Raw genomic sequence first — 22726 nt, forward strand, 5'->3', positions numbered from 1 at the left:
TTAGGCATGCTGCGCTAACCATTTAGCAATACAGCGGTGGTTTGTTTGACTGGAAAATTTGCTACTTCTATTCCTTTTTACCAACTATATTTATTCAGTGTTGCGCCATCTGGTGCAAATCACTGATAATGCTGGATTTTTGTTTATTGTCAATTACTTTGTTTGACATTCCCAAGTGCTCATGGTTTATTAACAATTGTTTTTGTTTTTATTGGCCTATTGATAAAGGACAAAAATCCAGCATTATCAGTGATTTGCACCAGATGGCGCAACACTGAATAAATATAGTTGGTAAAAAGGAATAGATGTAGCAAATTTGCCAGTAAAACAAACCACCGCTGTATAGCTAAATGGTTAGCGCAACATGCCTAAAGCGTACTGATGATGAAGGCTTAGCACCCTTCGAAATGGATTTATCTGCGCAGCTATGGCAGGTTGTCTGAGAAATTTACGTCAATTTTTTTTTGCTACATTTGCTACAGTTCTTGGACCTTTTAAAATATTGGTTATGAATTAAATGTTTCCCTCTTGACATAATAGTGAAATGTAAAAAATAATTTAAGAAGTCCTTTTCCTTCAAGTTTAAGGATAAATATTTCATTTGGCAGTTGGCTCAACTCGCCGTTCAGAGAACAAATATTTTATCACTCAACTGGAGACATATTTGCAACGTATCAACAAAACTATTGTTCACTGAAAGCGCCCAATGCCAGTGACTGAAAAACTGATATACGAAAAATATGGCACAAAGCGCCCAGACTTTTTCACAATAATACTACTTTCGTTCATTATTGTTCCAAACTTATTTTGAAAATAATTTTTCACTTTTTATTCCGATATTAGCTGTATTTTTTTGTACGCGCATTACACAACTGAAATGTGTATCTCCATTTTATCTCTACACTGTTCTCCACTAAGTGTGTGTGTCCACTATTTATCGCAACCGATCATTCAGCTATAGGTTATACACTATGGCCAACAGACGTTCGTGTTTCAAATATTAAGCACAATTAATTTTGTAGTGAGTTATTTATTTTAACAACTGCCGGGAGTCTTCAATAATTTCCGCTAAATGGGTCTATTTGCGCGCCTAGCCTATAGAGTTACAAAACGTACAAGTGAAACTAATATAAGCGTGTTAAAAAAGCACGCCTAGTAAAAATTAACGTAAAGACAGAAAGTCTCAAATTGTGCGAGAGCGTGAAAATGGAATAAAACTGAAATTAGCAAAGAAAGCAAATACAAGACCACAGCTCAATAGTTAGGCGATTGTGATTTCAGCGGTTTGACCGTGGTTCGATCCATCCACCATCGCAATATCCCAGTAAATGTTTCTTCTTTTCAGTTTTTCATAATAAACAAAATTATAAGTGAATAACAATAACAATCAAATTCGTTGTCGCAGAGATTGTTGATGAAGTCATATTGGCAGTGAACTTATTAGTTGATCATGGCATCAAGATCGACATGCAAAAAAGAATTATGCGATATATGTAGGAACAAGTGGCACACTTTACTTCAGTTTTGAGAAGGGGATCAGCAGTAAGCGAGTGTTTGCGGAGGAGATTCAACAAAGAAGGTGGTGGAGGGAATGGAACACAAAAATTAAAACCGAATGTACCTGCGGGAAGAACCTTGACATTGACAAACCCAAATGGACGCATTAATACAAAGGAAAGAATTTCCCAGAAAGAATGCAAGGGTGGTTTCAAGCCAGGGCGCACTACTGTTGTGAAACGTGAAAACGATACTGCTTAGGCAAAACCAATCCGTCAAGCTCAAGCTCTTCGAAGTAAACCATTTGCCAAAACAACAGAATGTGAGGCATCTAACCAGGATAATAAGTAGTAAGATGAATCACAGGTACGACAAGAACAACAATTTTGTAGGTTTCCTGGAGGGAGATTTGTTATTGTTATAAAACCCTCACCGGTGGAAAGGTGTTCCATCAAAATTTCAGTGTAGCTGGGAAGGCCCGTACAAAGATGGGAAGCGGATCAGTGATGTCGTCTGCACGGTTGCCACTTTGGGTCCATTTGGACCAAAAATGGTCCCTTCCAACCCCATTTGGTCCACTGGTCCATTTTCTTCAATTTTGGTCCTTTTTAGGCAGTTGCCACGATTTTGGTGCTTTTCTTTCTTTTTCACTCAGGTAAAAATTCAAAATATTGCCCAAAAAATTTGCAGCACATTCGTTGACCCACATATAATTTTGAATTTACATGAATGGATTCCTCACCACAAAAAATTGCTTAGTCAATAAAAATGTACGAGAACAGTGACATTTCACCTAGGAAATAATTTGGGCGAGGCAGTAAAAGAAAAGTGTTGGCAAACACACTGTCGTTAATTGTTGATGAAACAGCCGACTTATGAAAAAAACTCTTGTTTAATATTTATTTAGCACAAGAAATATTTTAACTGGAAGGCAGAAATACTTCTTGAAGGCGGTAACTTTATAGATGTACAACGAATGCGATTAAAAAATTTTATTTTTATATTCAGCTTTTGAAGCAAATTCAAAAGAGATTTGATTTTGGAAGAAATATTTTGTGTAAAATTATCCCCGTAGGTGCTAGCATTAACCCCTGATGACAGGTATCAAAACTCACACTTACTGAATCTAGGCTATGATATAAAGTTTTAACGTTAAGAGAAAAAGTAAGCATCTATAGAAATAGAACTAACAAAATTGCTTAGTTTCATTTATGTTCTACTGAGTTTTCCACATAGTTCGATCAGAACGCAAATTTTTGAACCCTTCCTTACTAAAACTTAACTGCGCTATACATTTTATTTCATTGCAGCCAACAACATAATGCTGCAAATAAAAGCTTTGTGAGCAAATCTAGGTTCACAACGTTAGGTTGGTGAACGGCATACACCTATTCTAGAAATGTGAAAATATAATACCAGGAACTACATTTTATTTTTGTTTGTCATTGAATTTAAACAAAGTATTTATTATTTCCAGTAAAATTTTATATAGGAAACCATGGAAACATCCTAAAGTTTTGTATTTTACAACGAATACGACCTCCTTACATACCAATAAAATAAAACAAAAATTTGGTCCTTTTTTGAGATTTGATCCTTTTTTCCGTGAATTTTGGTCCCAAATGAAAACATGGTCTGGCAACCGTGGTCGTCTGAAGCATACAAACAATTGGAGACCACGAAATAGGGGGTGGTTCATTTGGAGAGGCTAGCAACGGTCGGATCGAGAGATTTGCCTCAGGTGGAGGGCAGTATGGCGAATATTGGCATTGCGATTCATCTCTATGTTGCTACTAAATAAACGCACAGCAACAGTAAAGCAAGCAGACACACATAATTGAAGAACGCAAGTATCGTAATTGTGAAATAATACTACAAAAGCAGTGTAAATAAAAACCATCTTGCTATATTGAATATTCGAATTATTTAGTCGACGGTTCAGGGATTCAAACTTAACAGAAGCTGCAAAATAATCAGAAATTTCCCCAAAGTTCGTTGCAATACATTTAATAAAAATAAAAACAGTGTTGCTGGCATACGTGCCTAGCGTAGTGCTTTTCATAATTTTATACATCTGGTATTTCTTATATTTTAATACAACTCTGTTTAAGTTTCCGAAAATTTGAAATGTACCTATAACGGCCGCTTCCGGTTTCACTATTTCACGAAGAGCCGAGAAGCAAGCAAGAATAAGTATGTAAGATTGAAAAAGTTGGCCTTTTAATTCTAATTATATGTTCTTGCTGATATTAAAACCTCATTAAAACTCATTAATACTATAACGTTCATTTCTGTAACATTGCATTTTTCGCCATTAATAAAGAGTTATTAATGTATTCCTTCTTCGAAATCCTCGGTATTTTCTCCACAACATTTTAATATATATTCTACGAACTGCCGTGAAAAGCCGCCATTTTTAATTGACGTATGCAACGCTATAATTTGAGAAGCAGAAGCTTAGACAAATTAAATGCAAATATGTCAAATTCTAGCGACAACTCATTCAACGATAGTGAAAACAATCGCACCATTATACAAAATGATGCGGCAAATGAAAGTCTTCAGCAACAGATTTTAGAATTGCAGATGTCTCTGGAAGCTTCTGAAATAGATAGGCTATGTCTTCAAGAGAAATTTGTAACAACAACAACATCACCTCTCGTCAGTGTAGCAACAAGTGAGTCACTTTCCGACTCTCGCTCCAGTCTACAGCGTCTGTTACATCGATGTATTCGTATACATCTGCCGCCGCCACATGCACAGCTCGTCAGCTGTGCACAAGTTTTGCCAACAATTCTCAGAACCACTAAAGTGCAGTAGGCGCTTCTGCAGACCGATCGCCATCACCTCCACATCCATCGCCATCACTCAATAACAATGCCCAAATCAACACGCAACCTTGTAATCAACCTTTTGTTAAGAAATTGCAGGGATTGCCACAATTTTCAGTCGGTCCTGAGGAGTGGCCTATATTTATTGTCGCATACAAAAAACAGCAAATCTGTTTTCCTACCCCAACGTGGAAAATTTACTCCGATTACAAAAAGCCCTTCGAGGCGACGCCCGCGCTAAAATGGAATCTCTTCTGATTCACACTTCAAGCGTGAATGCCACCTAGCATCGTTAGAGTTTCACTTTGGACGACCCGAAGTGTTAATACGTAGCCAACTCACAAAAGTCAGAGCCTTTTCACCGATTACAAGTGGTAAAATCAATCTCAGCTAATCTCAGCTCAATGGTCGCCAATTTGATCGCTTTTTTGGAAAATGAAGGAGCAGCGCCATATCTTTCCAATCCGATACTCCTGAAGCAAGTTGCCTGCACTGGAAGGGTTCGAGACAAAGTTACCTACTATAAAATCAGTTGCAGACATTAGGGCCGAAGAGATTTTGCGTAGTACGACGAAGCTTGTAGGTGATCGGTACGAAACCGGCCTTTTATGGAAAAGTGACGACAAATCCTTTCCAGAGAGTTACGCTGCCGCATTGAAACGCCTTCAATCCGTAGAGCGCAAAATGTCAGTTGAAGCTAACTACAAAAAATGGTACAACGAAAAGATAGAAGACTATGTAAATAAAGGTCATGCAAGAAAGCTAACCTCAGAGGAAATTGAAAAACAAATCGAGCGAATATGGTATTTACCCCATTTTGCGGTATATAATGTTAATAAGGGTAACAAACCAAGACTGGTATTCGATGCAGCTGCTACAGTCAGTAATGTCTCTTTGAACTCTACGCTTATGAAGCGCCCTGATGTTATCAACCGATACCATTGCAGTCGATATTGTATAAATTTAGAGAAGGGAACATAGCGGTATGCGGGGACATTAAAGAAACATACGTGGAGAAGACATTAATGCACAACGGTTTATCTGGCGCGAGGGAGATACGTCAAGGCAGCCCGACATATATGTAATGAAAGCCATGATTTTTGGATCTGTCTGTTCACCATGCTCTGCACGGTATGTGAAAAATTTGAATGCATCGCAATTTCAAGACGCCCCAGTGGGAAAAATGGTAATGAATTATTCCAGTATGTCATTTTATAATGCATTCAAAAGTTTAATTTTCAAATAAATAACAAAAACATATATTATGAATTTCATTTTAAGTAATTATAGATACATTTACTGATTATATCTTAATCAAAACTCAAATGACTTTAAAATATTTCTAAGTTAATACATTATTTTTTCTTAATATGTAGTAATCTGAAATATTACTAACTTACTTAATTGGCGCTTAACCGTCTAAACGGTTATGGCCATCCAACAAGATAATATAATCTATTTAAAACGCATTCAAATCTGCATTACAAATTAAACGAGAATTTAATGCATAAATACAACGGGATACCTTAGCAGTTATCGATATGCTACTACGGGTATCTGTAATAGCAAATACACATCTTTTTGCGCATTTCAATTTGTGGTCGCAGCTCAAGTGCTATTAAATTTATAATAAATTATTTGACACAAAAACTTTATTAAAATGATTTAAACTATTCGGTAAGTAAACATAAATAAAATTAAATATGATGAATTTCATATCAAAGGCTGAAAAAAACGTACATTTTGAACCCGACCCCCTCAGAATTTGATGAAATTTTGCATGGGGTTACATCTTACCCACCCAAACACGACCTCATTTTTAGAAACTGCATTTTCCAAAAATTGTGGGCGTGGCAAGGTATCGAAATATCCGAAAATATTAGAAAAATTACGATAATAGGTACTTTTAAAGTGTGATTACTACGGAATGGCTTTACCGATTTCAAAGATCTTCATACCATTAGAAAGGTATTGAAATAAGGTTTCAAAAAAATATACTGTAAAAATTTTTAGTACACTGAAAAAAAAAATTTTTTTAAATAAAATTTAAAACTGAAAAAACACTTCAAAGATCAAGCGATTTTGAAAAATAAAATTTTATTTTAGAAAGGTCTATTTAATATATATAACATATCTGAAAACTAAAATGGGGTTTTTTTTTAATTTTTTTAAGTAAATGCATCTCTTGGTTACTTTCTCATATTTGGATTTCACGCGTAAATTAATCAACCAATTTGAAAAATTTTTATACCGTTAGAAAGGTATTAAAACCACCTTTGAAAACATATACTGTAAAGATTCTATATTACACTGAAAGAAAAAAAAATTTCCTAAATTTTTTTTTTAAACTGGGAAAACACTTCAAAGACCAAGCGATTAAAAAAAATTTTTTTTTTAGAAAGGTAGATTTAATATATATAACATATCTGAAAACTAGAAGGTTGTTTTTTTTTTCTTTTTTTTTTAATTTATTTAAGTAAATGCATCTCTTGGTTACTTTCTGATATTTTGATATCACGCGTAAACTAATCAACCGATTTCAAAAATTTGTATACCGTTAGAAAGGTATTAAAATCATTTTTTTTTTAAACTTTTTCTACATTCTTTTTTCAAACTGGGAAAACACTTCAAAGACCAAGCGATTTAAAAAAAAAAAAAATTTTAGAGAGGCCGATTTAATATAAAAACTAGAATGGTTTTTTTTTCTTTTAAAAAAATTTATAAGTAAAAAGGTCTCTTGTTAACTTTTTTTTTAATTTGCTATTATTGTGTGACAAAATATAATTTGGAAGTTATACAGATACAGATACTATGACTAAGTATTCTAATAGATTCGAACAAGAATCGTATTATCAAATTTTTCAGACACGCACAATAAATAGACATACACTTGATAAAGTAAATTTTTTATTTTTATTTATTTAGATTTAATATACAACTTTGCTCAGCTCATACTGCTGACTTTCGCAATATTTGCTTACTTACTAGTTTGTTCAGGTAAACTACGCCTGTCCATGCTAGAGCGTTTGACGTCCGAAAACTTTGTTTAATTTTTTTGTATATCTTTGCTAATTTTTATCAATTCGTAATATAAATCATGCCCAAAAATGTCTTTAATTTCCTTAGATGTCATGGTGTTTGGTAATAGAGATAATATTTTTTGCTTATCCAAATTATTTGAGCAGTTTTCGATTTGATATTTCATGTTCTCCAAAATTTGTTCGTAGTAAGCTTTGATCTTCTTTAGGTCTTCTGATAAAGTTGACAGTGAACCACCTCCAAGTAAATCCGAAATACTTTGCGCAATTTGCTGTGTTTTTTTTTTTGCAGTATGAATCCCTTTCTAAATATTTTCGCTTCATTGGCGATGGATGGCTTCCAAGATGAGGAATAACATGCTTATTTATATTGTCGACGAGTTCGTTGCGTTCGAGTGATTTAGTATAGCTGCTGCATGTTGGAACTTCCTTATATTCTTGATACAATTCACCGCTAGTCAAGATTTGTTGTGCCTCTTCACTTTCCGTTTCAGTAGAACGCTGATTATCAGCAATCTTGATAGCATCCTTAAGTTTAAAGTGACAACTTTCGCAAATACGGCAACGATGAATGTCGGAGACTGCTGGAAAATGCTCAGATATCAGCGCTGCTTCGTTTAAGCTAATGTTTCGAAGTTGAGAGGAACATTTTCTTGATATCTGCACACATCTGTATTTATTAGTTGATTCCATATCAATGTCTAGTTTCGTTCTGGTCTGTGTCTATCCGTTGTGTTGTTTTTTATAGTCCATGGGTGCTGTGGCAGGTAATTTCAATCTATGTGTCCGTGGTAGGTAACGTTAATATGCGTGTGTGTGTGCGCGGTATTGATACGTCCGAATTGTTACCTTTTCCAAGGCTTGTTTTTGTAGGTATCTAGACATACCGCTTGTTAGCTAAGCGGTAGGTTGAGGAAGGTAGAAATCGGTGATTTTTGCCGTTTGGTAAATTTTTCGTTTTTGCTTGTTCATTGTTACGTGTTTGGTTGCTGTACCTTCTGGCTTTTGCTGTTTTTGTAAACTAGTTTTAAGGGTTCAAATATTTCGTCTGAGATAGTGTTGGTTTGTTCGTTTATTATCCTGCCGTCAAATGTTTATAACTCGTATATCTCCATGTTCTCAAGTACATTGAGCCGCCGACCTTTTCCTTGTACGTGGAGTATTCGAGCCGTTGTTTTGACGTTAGCTGGGGTGCAACCCACTGGAATAAAAATGGTGATTTTAATACCTTTCTAACGGTATAAAAATTTTTTAAATCGGTTGATTAGTTTACGCGTGATATCAAAATATCAGAAAGTAACCAAGAGATGTATTTACTTAAATAAATTTAAAAAAAAAAGAAAAAACACCCTTCTAGTTTTCAAATATGTTATATATATTAAATCTACCTTTCTAAAAAAATTTTTTTTTTTAATCGCTTGGTCTTTGAAGTGTTTTCCAAGTTTGAAAAAAAAATTTAGAAAAAAATTAAAATATTTTTTTTCTTTCAGTGTAATATAGAATCTTTATAGTATATGTTTTTAAAGGTGATTTTGATACGTTTCTAACGGTATAAAAATTTTTCAAATTGGTTGATTAATTTACGCGAGATATTCAAATATGAGAAAGTAACCACGAGATGCATTTACTTAAAAAAATTTAAAAAAAAACCCCATTTTAGTTTTCAGATATGTTATATATATTAAATAGACCTTTCTAAAATAAAATTTTATTTTTCAAAATCGCTTGATCTTTGAAGTGTTTTTTCAGTTTAAAATTTTATTTAAAAAATTTTTTTTTTTTCAGTGTACTACAAATATTTACAGTATATTTTTTTGAAATCTTATTTCAATACCTTTCTAATGGTATGAAGATCTTTGAAATCGGTAAAGCCATTCCGTAGTAATCACACTTTAAAAGTACCTATTATCGTCATTTTTCTAATATTTTCGGATATTTCGATACCTTGCCACGCCCACAATTTTTCGAAAATGCAATTTCTAAAAATGAGGTTGTGTTTGAAAAATTTCATTAAATTCTGAGGGGGTCGGGTTCAACGCATATTGGATTTGATGTGAACTTCATCATATGCAATTTTTTTTGTTATATCGGCCTACTGATTTGTAAGATCGCGAGTTTGAATCGACCTCAAGGCCTAACAATAATTATTTTATCATTATTATTGTAATAATATATTTTTTCTTTCTTCTATTCTAATTTAAAATTTTTTCAATTAAGAAAAAATATATATTATAACAATAATAATGATAAAATAATTATTGTTAGGCCTTGAGCTCGATTCAAACTCGCGATCTTACAAATCAGTAGGCCGATATAACAACAAAAATTGTTAATACATCCCAGAGCACGGGGAAAAAGTGTCAATTAAATATATGACACTATGGCATCATCGCCATAAACAAAGTCCAATTTTCACAACTATTCTGTAACAGATGACGCAGTGCTGTGAATATCAATTGGCAAGAACCAGAATTGAAGTAGTAATAATGAAGACAAACAAAAAACCGCTGTGATGGCTGAATGGTTATAGCAGCGGCGCCTAAACGTTGCTGATGAAGGAATTTAGCAGTTCCCGAAATGGATTTATACAACGAGCTTTGGCAGTTGTCTAAAATTTTTTCCTTCTTCTATTCTAATTTAAAATTTTTTCAATTAAGAAAAAATATATTATAACAAAAATAATGATAAAATAATTATTGTTAGGCCTTGAGCTCGATTCAAACTCGCGATCTTACAAATCAGTAGGCCGATATAACAACAAAAAATGTTAATACATCCCAGAGCAAGGGGAAAAAGTGTCAATGAAATATGACACTATGGCATCATCGCCATAAACAAAGTCCAATTTTCACAACTATTCTGTAACAGATGTCGCAGTGCTGTGAATATCAATTGGCAAGAACCAGAATTGAAGTAGGAATAATGAAGACAAACAAAAAACCGCAGTGATGGCTGAATGGTTATAGCAGCGGCACCTAAACGTTGCCGATGAAGGAATTTAGCAGTTCCCGAAATGGATCTATACAACGAGCTTTGGCAGTTGTCTAAAATTTTTTCTTTCTTCTATTCTAACTTAAAATTTTTTCAATTACGAAAAAATATATTATAACAATAATAATGATAAAATAATTATTGTTAGGCCTTGAGCTCAATTCAAACTCGCGATCTTAAAATTAAATATGTTTAGTAAGCGCCATATGCGTAGACTAGTGAAAATAGAATGTGATAGCGTTTGCAACTTGCGGCAAGATGAAGGGAGCGCTAGCGCTCCAGCTGATTTTTCAAGTATTAGGGATGAGATACCGGTAGGTATAACCGATGAGATGCCGGAGTGTAATAATCAAATACCGATAGCACAAAAAATAGGAAATTGAGCTACAGTTTTCAATATTTGTAGATAAGCGGTTGATGCATTGCTAAAAATACTTCGCGATGAAAATATTAATGTACCAAAATCGTCTAAATCCTTGAGTGTTTCCAAAAAGCACATAATAAGAACGGTATCTCCTGGTTCGTATACACATATCGGTCTTCAAAACTAAATAAATAAAGCGGAGCACCTTTTACAAAACTTAAGCACCATCATTTTAGATATCGGAATCGATGGACTCCCTTTGTACAAAAGTTCAAATTTAAGCTTGTGGCCTATATTAGCAAATGGTGTGAACGCTCCACAAGTAAAAGTATTATTGGTAGGTGTATACTTGGGAAAAAAGAAACCTAATTAAGTATATTCCTATTTGTATGATTTGTGCTCCCAAATTTCTAAACTTAAAAATGAAGGTCTCTTCATTGGTGTGATGCTCCGGCTCGTGCTTTTTTATGTAAAACTGTTGGTCATAACTCTTTCAATGGATGTAGTAAGTGCATACAATTGGGTAGAAAAATAAATAATACGACGACTTATAGTACATCTTGCGTACGCCTTCGTACGGACGATGAATTTTCAAGACGGTCTTATACTGAATACCATAAAGATTTAGATAGCATTAGTAATGTCTTGGAAGATGTGGGAGTGAAAATTGTTATTCAATTTCCACTGGAGCCGATGCATCTAGTGGGTCTGGGAGTAGTCAAAAAAATTATTTTACGAATCTTTAATAATCCCCATATTCTCCGAGAATTTGTTCGCAAGACAAGAGGTTTGGAGGAGGTTTTGCGCTGGAAAGCAGTTGAGTTTCGTCATTTCGTACTTTACACGGGCATATTAGTTTTAAAAGACAAAGTAGAAAGCGAAACATATTACCATTTTTGCCTTCTCCACTGTGGCTACAGATTTCTATCAGATGAAAAAAGCTTTATGTCTAACCTCAATGCGTAAAGGTCTTTTATAGGATTTTGTTGAAGTATTTCCGACTATTTACTCTGAGGAACAAGTTTCTTACAACGTCCATTCTCTTCTGCATTTAACTGATTGCATAGAAGAAACTGGTTATTTAAATACTTTCTCAGCGTACAAGTTTGAAAACAATTATTGTCATCTTAAATCGGGGCAGGCTATTAAGATTAGAGCATTTTCAATGCAGAATGGTAAAGTTATCTTAAGTGGCAAACAATTAGAAGATGGTCGCAGTTTCTTTGAAGAACCATTGAACTCTATGGAAGATTTACACATTTTTATTTCCCAAAGCGTGGAATCGCACAGTAGAAATATTTATTTTGACGCTGATTCGACACAGCATAAATTAATGTGGTTGCCATATGGAAATTCACTATTATTTATACCTGTTTTGCAATCCAATAATTAATCGAAATGAAATTAAATAAAAAATTAATAATATCTACTACTTTTTATTATAGAAATTTAAGATATGAAAAAAAATCCAGTGGAAATATGAGCAAATCGTTGAAGAATGATTCAAGATGTTAGTTATTGCAGTAATAACACTTTTGTAATAACTTAAATAATTTATTTTTAGTTTTATTTGTTTAGGTTTTTTGGAGGACAAAAATAACCAATTGGAAAATTATAATATAAATGATATAAAATCAGAAGTTTCTGCGCTGAAAGAGGAAATGAAAAATTTGTCAGGTAAATTCACATCAATAATATTTTTATCTAGTTTTTTTATTTTATTTATTAAAACTGTCATTTTATATTAAATTTTTGATTCAATTTATTTTCTATAAAATTTCTCTCCTTAATTTTTATTTTTTATTTAATTCAATTTCTTGTTTTTTTATTTGGTTTTTTATTTTCTATTTAATTTTTTGTTTTAATTGTTATTTTAAATTTAAAGATCAAGTTGGTAAATGTAATGAATATATTGGAAAACTGATTACAGAACAAGCCAATGTGAGTCTGGAACTTTTATGGAAAGTTAAAAATAAAGCGCTTCATTTTCCTATTAATTCGATCGAACGGTTGTACGAAATTGACAGCAACATGGCAGAAAATGGTGATACCTTCGTAAGATACCTAATTTGATTGTTCTATATTAAATAAATTATAATTACGCGAGTAACTAAACATATATTTTATTATTTACTTCCAGATTAATTCTATTTTACGAGAAAATGGGTTGAACCATTGTTTACCAAAGCTTATTACACCAAAAGTGCTGACACTATTCAACTATATGGGAAAAAAGGAAAAAAGTAATTTAAAAATCTTGAAAGTTTCAATTCCATTTTGTACGGTAAGTTTTTTTCCATTATGAATGCTATATAATATAATATTATAACTAATGTAATATAATATTATAACTAATATAATATTATACTAACCACATATGTATGTATATACAACACTTTTTTTAGATTGTCTTCAAAAAGACGGTTACAACCAGTCACAATATTCAAAAGAAATAAAGGCGGCAATTAAAAAGGCTAAGCTGCGCTTCCACAAGCACCAATTTGACGAGAGGAAGAAATCGAAGAATCAGTACGTTTTCTAACATTTTCCACTTGTCCATTATTTGTAAAATTAATTATGTTTTCATTATTATTTATTAAATAGATATAAGTAAAATGCTCAATAAAAATGAAATGAAACTTATATATAATATGTTAAATGAAATATTTTTTATTAGTATTTATTATTTATATATTATTCATCTTACAAATAAGTTTAAATACCGATTACAATATTCCATTATCAGTAGTCACATATGAATATAAAAGTGTAAGCTTTGTTCATGCCTAATTACCTATATAAGACATTATACATTTTAAAATCATAATTTATTATATGTTAAATGAATTCATTTAAATACACATTTTAATTCTACTTTTGTTTTCTTACATCCAAAAATTAATATTTGTGTAATTAATGTAAAAATTTAAGCCTTGCTTATGCAAGTTAAAGGACTATAGTCCTTGTTTTATAAAAAAATTAGTTTGTTGGGCCAACTCGCCCAACCAACAACACTAAACAACACAAGTTCAAATAGTCTTTTACAAGTATATTTTAACTCAGTTTATTCACAATTATAATTAAGATTAAATTACTGTTAACTCCAATCCGTCCCGAACTCGACTGCCGGCTCTGCCGCAACTGCTCCCATATATAGCCAATCAACAAGCGGCGACGCGCCTCTTGCGTAACTTGTTGACAGGCCGCTGTGTGAGAATGTTGAAGTCGGTTTCTTCCCACAGGTGCTGTATGTGTGCATTCCACAATCATGTGTAATAGAATTTAGCTGACTGTGCGTCTGGAGTAGTTCCGTAGCATGAGTGTTAATTGCCGTCACTAACCATGGCCTTGAATTAAGGTGTTAAGTTGCCATGCGCAGCCGTATGTTGTGGGAAAGATAATTTGCTGACTCGGCGCGCGTATACTGGCCATACGTGGGAATGTTGCGATAAGGGCAACTGGCGTGTGTTAACTCTTCCCCCTTTAAAGATCTGCGTCCCGCAGATTAGGATTTGGACAAGTGTCCTCTTTATGTTGTCTTCTAATGGATAGTCGCAATTCCGGGAATTTTGGGCCCGTTGTTAATTTCCTCCAAATTATCCAAATCATGAGTAGGAGCAGAAGTAGCCCCAAAGTTTCCGACGCCGTGAACCAATTTGTTTTGTCCCTCAGGTACCTCAAGAGCTTAACATTGCCGATTGTCATCTCGTGTACAAGATTGAGGTTAACTGCAAGGCTTTTATTTGCAATAGTAGATAGCACAGGGGGGAGTATTTGAACTCCTGAACTACTCATACTCCAGTAGGTTCTGTCACCAATGCGGATCGTTTCATTGTCCAGTTGAAGGATGTAAGAGCCGCTCAGGTGATTAGGAGCATCACCTGACCACACGGTGTTATTGAAATTGTCTAAGAGAATCGTGTCTTCCTTGATCACCTCAATCGTTGAGTCATTGCAATTGATGTACCGACAACTAGTTTTACCACCTTTGAGCAGACGTGGCAGACAGTCGTCCTCTCGAAGTAGGTCCAGCGCTTTTTGCTTGCATACCATTGCGCTTGTAAGGTGGGTGCAGCTATCCTTGATACCATACGTTTGCTCTTTGTTGATTAAGACTGTGCTGTACTTCAGGTCTATGCGATGTCCGTCTTTTACAATTGCTCTGGTGATCAGATGTTTAAATCTCGTTTGGGCCACCTTTGGCATAGACACAACGTAGAGTAGCATTGTGCCGTTGGTGTAGATTGAAGGTTCGCTGAATTCTATTGCTTCGATCACATTGCTGTATGGAAGGACATCTACTTCGCTTATAAGTCCATTGATCTCTTCTTTGTCTAGTAGGTTGCTGTTGACAATACCTGCCTTAGCCATCTGGCAGGCCTGCACCAGTTCGTTCATATCGTCCTTCAGGATCATGACTTTCTGAAGGATTTCTTGTGAAAGCTTTATGAGATGATTCTGGCCAATGATGTCATTCGTGTTGGTTACGATGCCGTTGACAACCTGCAATAACTCATGAGTTTTATTAAATATTTCAGAATTTACCTTGTATTGTTGGTTATTGTTAGATACTAGCGTGTCTTGGGCTCGTAGGAGCTCATCCCAGTCGGAAGCGTCGGGGGAACCGGCTATCCATTTCCAAGCCGATCCTATCCAGTTGATTGATCGCTTGATTCTCTTGTTCTTTGGGCTTTTTAACTCCTCGAGCTGCGTTTGGATTTTACTCAAGTGGAAAGAAATAACGTCTGTGAGGTCGTTCGTTTCATCCAGTTTCTTGACTTCAATTTCCAGGCGGTTTGCTATTTCCTCATAACGGGCTAGGTTGATTACATGAATTAATTTGAAGTAGCCATTGATTATCCAGCCGTACCCATCACGTACGGTTACCACGGGCGAGTCGAGATCGAATACCACATATGCTTGTGCGGATGCACAGAGGCAGATTCTAGGAGTCGGAGTACACATAATTCTAATAACTAGTGAAATACATAGTTAACTATTGCTATTAAAAAATTTACATTTCAAAGTTTAAGTACTAGTCTAAGTAAATTTCAAATTTCATTTTAATTCAGGTAGATTTTAGATTTCAAATTGTAATTAACATTTCAAGTATAAAGTAGACTATTTTTAAATCCTACTGCTATACCTAATGAGTGGAGTTCGGGTCGGCAAGGGTTTGACAGGATTAACGAGGAATTTTTCTGACAGTTAGTTTTCAGTAATTAATTTAGTAAGTTAGTTGTTAGTTTTTGTTAGATTTATATTTTTTCTTTTTTTTGTTACTTTTTTTTGTAAGTTAGTTAGTTAGCTTTAGGTTTTTGTTAGTATTAGTATTTTTCGAGGAATGTTTCCCCTTTTTTTCTTTTTTTTTTTTTTTTTTTTTTTTTGTGGCTTTTAGCGCCTTTGATTTGTGAGATCATGTTTCTCTCTCAAATAATTCTTTAACTTTTGTTCTTTTGTTTTATTTTTTTTGTTTTCTTTTGCGGCTTTTAGCGCCTTTTATTTGTGAGATCATGTTTCTCTCTCAAATAATTCTTTAACTTTTGTTATTTTGCTTTTCTTTTTTGTTTTGTGTTGGAATGCAGGCATAAACTCAGATGACATGACGAAGGCTCGTGAGTATCCCCTTTGAAAGTGAACAACATAAGTTTTTGTAAGTGAAAATTTTCCCGCCCATCGAACGAGTGACTTCTCATGTCAATTAAAGCCAATAGTCCCATGGAGGAATTGAACCACTTCGATTGATATCGCTCGGACCACCGAGTTAACTGGAATTGAACCAATACGACAGATCGAATACAAAAGTGAATTTGTACCCGGACCACCGGGGCTTAGGGATCTATGCATGAGTTTTCTACCTCTTGAACAACGTTATTAATTCTTCGGCCTTGCCGAGCTTTTGAGTGCTTGAATTTCGACCAGAGGAGCCAACATTTCTCGAACCAGCTATGGGGGATCGTGTGTATCCGTTTTAGAGGTCGCATTGCCATTTGTCATGTTCGATGGCGCCACCTCCTACTAAGGCACGATTTGTCCTACTTAAAAGCCCTCTCTTGTTTTGAAGTTCCCTCTTAGTGCCGAATCTCGCCTCTTATGTTTTTTGTAAGTTTTTAATGTGTCCTTGGACATTTTGTCTGTTTATAGACATTTTTGTTTTCGTTAGATATTTTTAATATCCGATTTGTGGAATTTTTTCCCACTTTGCGTGGTTATAGTGGAATTTCTATTTTCCGCCACAGCTTCTTTCTTATAAAGTGGCTTTTGCTTGCTTTTTATTTGTTTATTAGCTATGAATAATTCATCGCCACTGTCAAAATTGCGGGGGGGCGAACGAGTTTTATTATTTCTTAAGTTCCTACTTTCCTGTTCGTGTAGAAGAAGAGCCTTTATGTCCTCGTTAGTGCGCTCCCTGAAGTTTGCTAAATCCTGGTAATTTATCCTAGCTGTCCTATTCAGAAAAACATCAGCCGGTTTGCGCTTTATTACGGAATGTATTGTGTTATTATACCTATCCACAGTTATTGCGACGCGTTCTTCAGGTGTTAATCTAGGAAATTCAACGGAAAGGCAGCGGTATATTTCGATCAAAGTAGAGTGTAGCCTCTCTACCTGACCATTGGCCTCGCTTCGCTGCGTTGGTGTTTGGTATATTTCTATCCCTAAGGACCTGATATAATTCAATACAAGTGGTGACAAGAATCCGCGTTCATTGTCCATGACCAAGGCTCGTGGTACTGTGAAATAATGCAGCGCGATCGTTAGGTTCATTCGCAAATGAGGAGATGACTTATTTTTGATTGGGAAGAGCTTAGCAAATTTGGTAAATTTGTCGATACAACTCAAATATTTTTGTCGTTCAATTTCGAAGATGTCGATGTGCAAGATTTCGCACGGATAACTAGGAATGGGAGTTGGTTGCTCATATGGTTTAGAAGGGTGCCTATCGTATTTGTTCAATTTACATGTTTCGCATTGGCTAATGTATTCCCTAATTTGTTTGGACATTGCGGGAAAATAAAATTTTTCCAGTACCTGTTCCCTATTCTCACGAGCATTTCGATGCGCGCGCTTGTGCTCCTTCTCGATAATGTCGAATACCCTATCGGCTATTGTCACATCTTCTACCACGCGCTGCGTGATCCTAATTTTATATCTGCTGAAATTGTTAACGTATACAGCCTGCAAACTATGGAGGTCATCTTCCGGAATTTTAATGCCATTTATAACATTTGGGTTGAGGTAATTTTTGAGGACTGGTGACAAAGCTTCGACGCTTAATACAGGCATTGTGACAAAGTACCTTTTGTACCCCCTATGAGGCTCTTCTGTACACTCGCAACTCGCCCCCCGCCTAAAAATTATTTGATTTCTAAACACATTTGTGGGTGCCTCTACGTGAGGTATGAGGTCAGAGCTGTCCTGCTCTGCGGAGTGCATGGTACCCTCTGAAGCAGTGTCAGTTTCAGACACCGCGTCAGCTATAGTACTCGATGGTTGTACAGCTATGGAGTCAGTGAGTGCGTTCACTTCCGTCTTGAGACGGGAGAGTGCATCAGCGACTACATTTGTCTTAACTGGCTTGTAGATCAACTCGCATTTATATTCCTCTATACGAGCTTTCCATCGCTTGAGCTTTGCATTGTAATTACGATTACTCAAGGAGAATGTCAGAGGTTGGTGATCAGTGTAAACCCTAATTTTCTTTGCGCCATAAAGGTAGGAACGCAAATTATCTAGTGACCAAACAATAGCTAGAAGCTCTTTTTCATTCGTAGCGTAGTTTTCTTCGGCTTTGTTTAGGGACCGCGATATGTAAGCTATCGGTTTATCGTCGCCTATTGATCCTTGTGATAGTACCGCGCCAATGGCGTAGTTTGATGCGTCTGTTGTCAAATTAAATGGTTTGGAAAAATCTGGAAATGCTAATACGTCCGCTGACATTAGTAGTTGTTTCAGCTCGCAGAAGGCCTCTAAGGCATCCTTGTTAAGCATAATCGCTACATTTTTGGACGCGTTTGCTTTTACCTGTGCATTTTCCCCCCGAGTGAGGTTGGTGAGTGGCTTTGCGACCTTGGCGTAATCCCTAATGAATTTCCTATAGTATGAGGTCATACCAAGGAAACTTTTTAAATCCTTCAAATTTTCCGGGAGTGAAATCGTTTTAATAGCTTCTACCTTTTTTGGGTCAGCGCGTACTCCATCGGGAGTAATAACATAGCCTAGAAATTCGACTTCTTTTTCAAAGAAGCATGTCTTTTCCAAATTAACCTTAAGATTCGCCTCCCAAAGCGTTGCAAAAACCTTCTCAACATTAACGAGATGTTCCTCTGCATCCTTGCCAAATACGATGATGTCGTCGATATAGACGTAACAAATTTTCCCGATGTACTGCTTGAGGACATCGTCTATCATCCTTTGGAAAATCGCAGACGCATTTTTCAACCCGAATGGCAACCGAAGAAATTCATATTTACCATTCATTGTGGAGAAGGCTGTCTTTGGGATGTCCGAATCCTTCATGGGAATTTGGTGAAATCCGGAAGTCAAATCAATTGTAGTATAGAAGTTGGCTTGGCCAAGGCTGCAAAGAGTAGCGTTTATATCGGGAATTGGGTAAGTATCGGCGATAGTTACAGCGTTCAACCGTTTATAGTCTATAACCATACGATACTGTTTGTCCCCATTCGCCTTAGGTTTTTTTGGGACTACCCAAATTGGGGAATTATATGGGCTTTTCGACGGCCGGATGATACCTTCGTCTAGGAGCTCATTTACCTGTTTTTCGACTTCATCTCTCATACATGCTGGGTAGGGGTAGGATTTACTATACACCTGTTCGTCGGTTGATGTTTTTATTTCTGCACGGACATTCGTGTTTGCAAGCTCATAGCCGTTAAGTGCTTTGAAAAGACCAGAGTATTTATCCAATAGTGAATTAACCTTTCCATGGATATCAAGAGGTAGGTCCTTTCCTAATGTGAAGTTTACATCGAGAGATCTTCTGTCTTTCAAGGGGATTTTGTAATTATCTATACTAAGGAGGTTATTCTTCCTATCTATTATCGCGCCTAATTTCCTCAGGGTATCGTCCCCAATGATTCCGCAGAATTCGCTAAGAGTCGATAAAACGAAGAAATCAAATTCGGTGGAGTTACCCACACTTTCGAATAATTTTAGTTTTACTTTATCCTTTATTGGCACGCTACCCCCCAACGAAGCTACATTGAATAATTTCTTTACAGGAGTTGTTTTCGTTGCAATATTATTTTTTATAAAATTCTTATTTGCGCCGGTATCCACGAGGAAATCCAGCACACGACCGTCAGGCAAAGTATATTCTAAGTATGGTACGCTAGATGACTGGAAGACAGAAAATCCTCCGAGTTGTTTTCACTTGGCGATTCCTTCAGGTCCATATCTCTCTCTTCGTTCTCCTCGGGTGTAGTATGGAACACCCTTTTCTGCTTCCGTGGTAGATTTTCTGAACTTGCGCTTCTTTTAAACGGATTTGGGCGATTCATGTAGTTAACGTTGCGTGTCTGTACCGAGGGGTCTACGTCCATTTTCTCTACAGGCGCATGTAGTGGGGTGCTGGCATTTCCAAATCGATCTGACGGGCGGTCACTCTTTACATATGAGTGCTTTTCCTGGTTGCGCCAAGTAGGTTTAGGGGGTAACTGGGGAGGCTTGGTCCTATTCCTAAATGAGGAGGTACCTGGCAAATTGTTAACAGGGACAGCCACACGGTTATTGGAATTGTTCGTATGAACGGAAAAATTGCGGAAATCCACATTTTGGATTTCCAAACAGGCTGAATATGCCTCTGGCAATGTTTTAGGGCGTCGTATAAGGAGCATTCGCGACTTTAAGCCCACGTATAAAAACGTCCAGGGCACGATTTCGGTAGGTTTCTACCAGAACTTTAACGGCATCTTCCGTGTAGGATTCGGCTTTAATTTTATTAATAATAAGGGAGAATTGATGATTCACCCTGGCGTAGAATTCATCGATTCTCATTCCCTTTTGCTGTAGCTGGTGCAGTTGGTGTTCGAGTGTACCAACATCCCTCTTATCTGCGTAGTGCAGGGAGAGGCATTCCTTAATTTTTCCCCAATTGCTATCGAATATATTGTAGGAAATAAGTGCAGAATCAGCTGCTCCCCGCACCTTCTGCCTAATATGTTGGAGAATCGCTCGGTAAAGGGGCTTTCCCCTCATTACCGCAAAGTCTGAAAGGATCACTTCCACAGAGTGAATCCATGAGATGTACTGGACAGGGTTACCGTCAAACACTTGTAGCTCCTTAACACAATCAGGGAGCCTACAGATATCTCTGATCTCAGCCTCAGAGGTGGGTGGCTGAGCCACCACTTCTTCAACCACTGGAGTAGTGGCCGCCGTAGATGAAGCGCTAGCTGAGTCAACGCGAGCCACCCGCCTTTCTAGCAAATTTATTTTTTCAAGAAGGGCGTTGACGGCCCCAGTCAAATTTGTCACTGTGGCTCTTATATCGTCCATTTTTTGTGGGAATATTTTTTTATTTTACTTTACCTTTGTGTTTTTTATACTCACGTGATGAGATAAATCATCCGTACTATATCAGAATTACACTGCAGTGCGTACAGGAGCTCTCAGGAATTTTCACTAGTGACCACTATTACGCTGTAATGCCGGTAGTATGTAATGCTGATGATCTTGCTTGAAATTCTCCTTTAGTTTTTTCCACGGTTTCCTTCTTTCAGCTCTTTCTTTTTTGCAAGGACAGTTTTTCCTTTTCAGCACCTTTTTTTTCACAGTTTCTTCTTTCTTTTTTTGAACAAATTCTTTTTTGAATTTTTCTTCACAGTTTCTTCTTTCTTTTTTTTTTCGAACAAATTCTTTTTTGAATTTTTTTTTCACAGTTTCCTTCACTTCCGTGGTCCCTGCTCGGGCGCCAGTTAAAGGACTATAGTCCTTGTTTTATAAAAAAATTAATTTGTTGGGCCAACTCGCCCAACCAACAACACTAAACAACACAAGTTCAAATAGTCTTTTACAAGTATATTTTAACTCAGTTTATTCACAATTATAATTAAGATTAAATTACTGTTAACTCCAATCCGTCCCGAACTCGACTGCCGGCTCTGCCGCAACTGCTCCCATATATAGCCAATCAACAAGCGGCGACGCGCCTCTTTCGTAACTTGTTGACAGGCCGCTGTGTGAGAATGTTGAAGTCGGTTTCTTCCCACAGGTGCTGTATGTGTGCATTTCACAATCATGTGTAATAGAATTTAGCTGACTGTGCGTCTGGAGTAGTTCCGTAGCATGAGTGTTAATTGCCGTCACTAACCATGGCCTTGAATTAAGGTGTTAGGTTGCCATGCGCGGCCGTATGTAGTGAGAACCATAATTTTCAGGTGTTAGTTGCCGTCACTAGCCATGGCCTTGAATTAAGGTGTTGGGTTGCCATGCGCAGCCGTATGTTGTGGGAAAGATAATTTGCTGACTCGGCGCGCGTGTACTGGCCATACGTGGGAATGTTGCGATAAGGGCAACTGGCGTGTGTTAACTTGCATAATAAACTGCATAAGTCAGTATACATTAAAAAATCAATATAAAAATTATATAAAAAAAATGCATACTTCTTTCGTTTACACATAAATGCAAAATTGAATGCCATACTTTTCTAGGACATCGCCGTAGGGAATGTGTAAATTGCCCTTTTAAAGATTGTTTTTTCGATTACTTTGCATTACTTTTTCCCACTGGGACTTACACGAGGGCAGTCAATACAACAACTGCATAAGTCAGTATACATTAAAAAATCAATATAAAAATTATATAAAAATAATGCATACTTCTTTCGTTTACATATAAATGCAAAATTGAATGCCATACTTTTTTAGGACATCGCCGTAGGGAAAAAATGCATTTTGGAATGTGTAAATTGCCCTTTTAATGATTGTTTTTTCGATTACTTTGCATTACTTTTTCCCACTGGGACTCACCCGAGGGCAGTCAAT

This window comes from Eurosta solidaginis, chromosome X, assembly GCF_040869045.1.
Source record: "Eurosta solidaginis isolate ZX-2024a chromosome X, ASM4086904v1, whole genome shotgun sequence".
In the NCBI taxonomy this organism is placed as follows: Eukaryota; Metazoa; Arthropoda; class Insecta; order Diptera; family Tephritidae; genus Eurosta; species Eurosta solidaginis.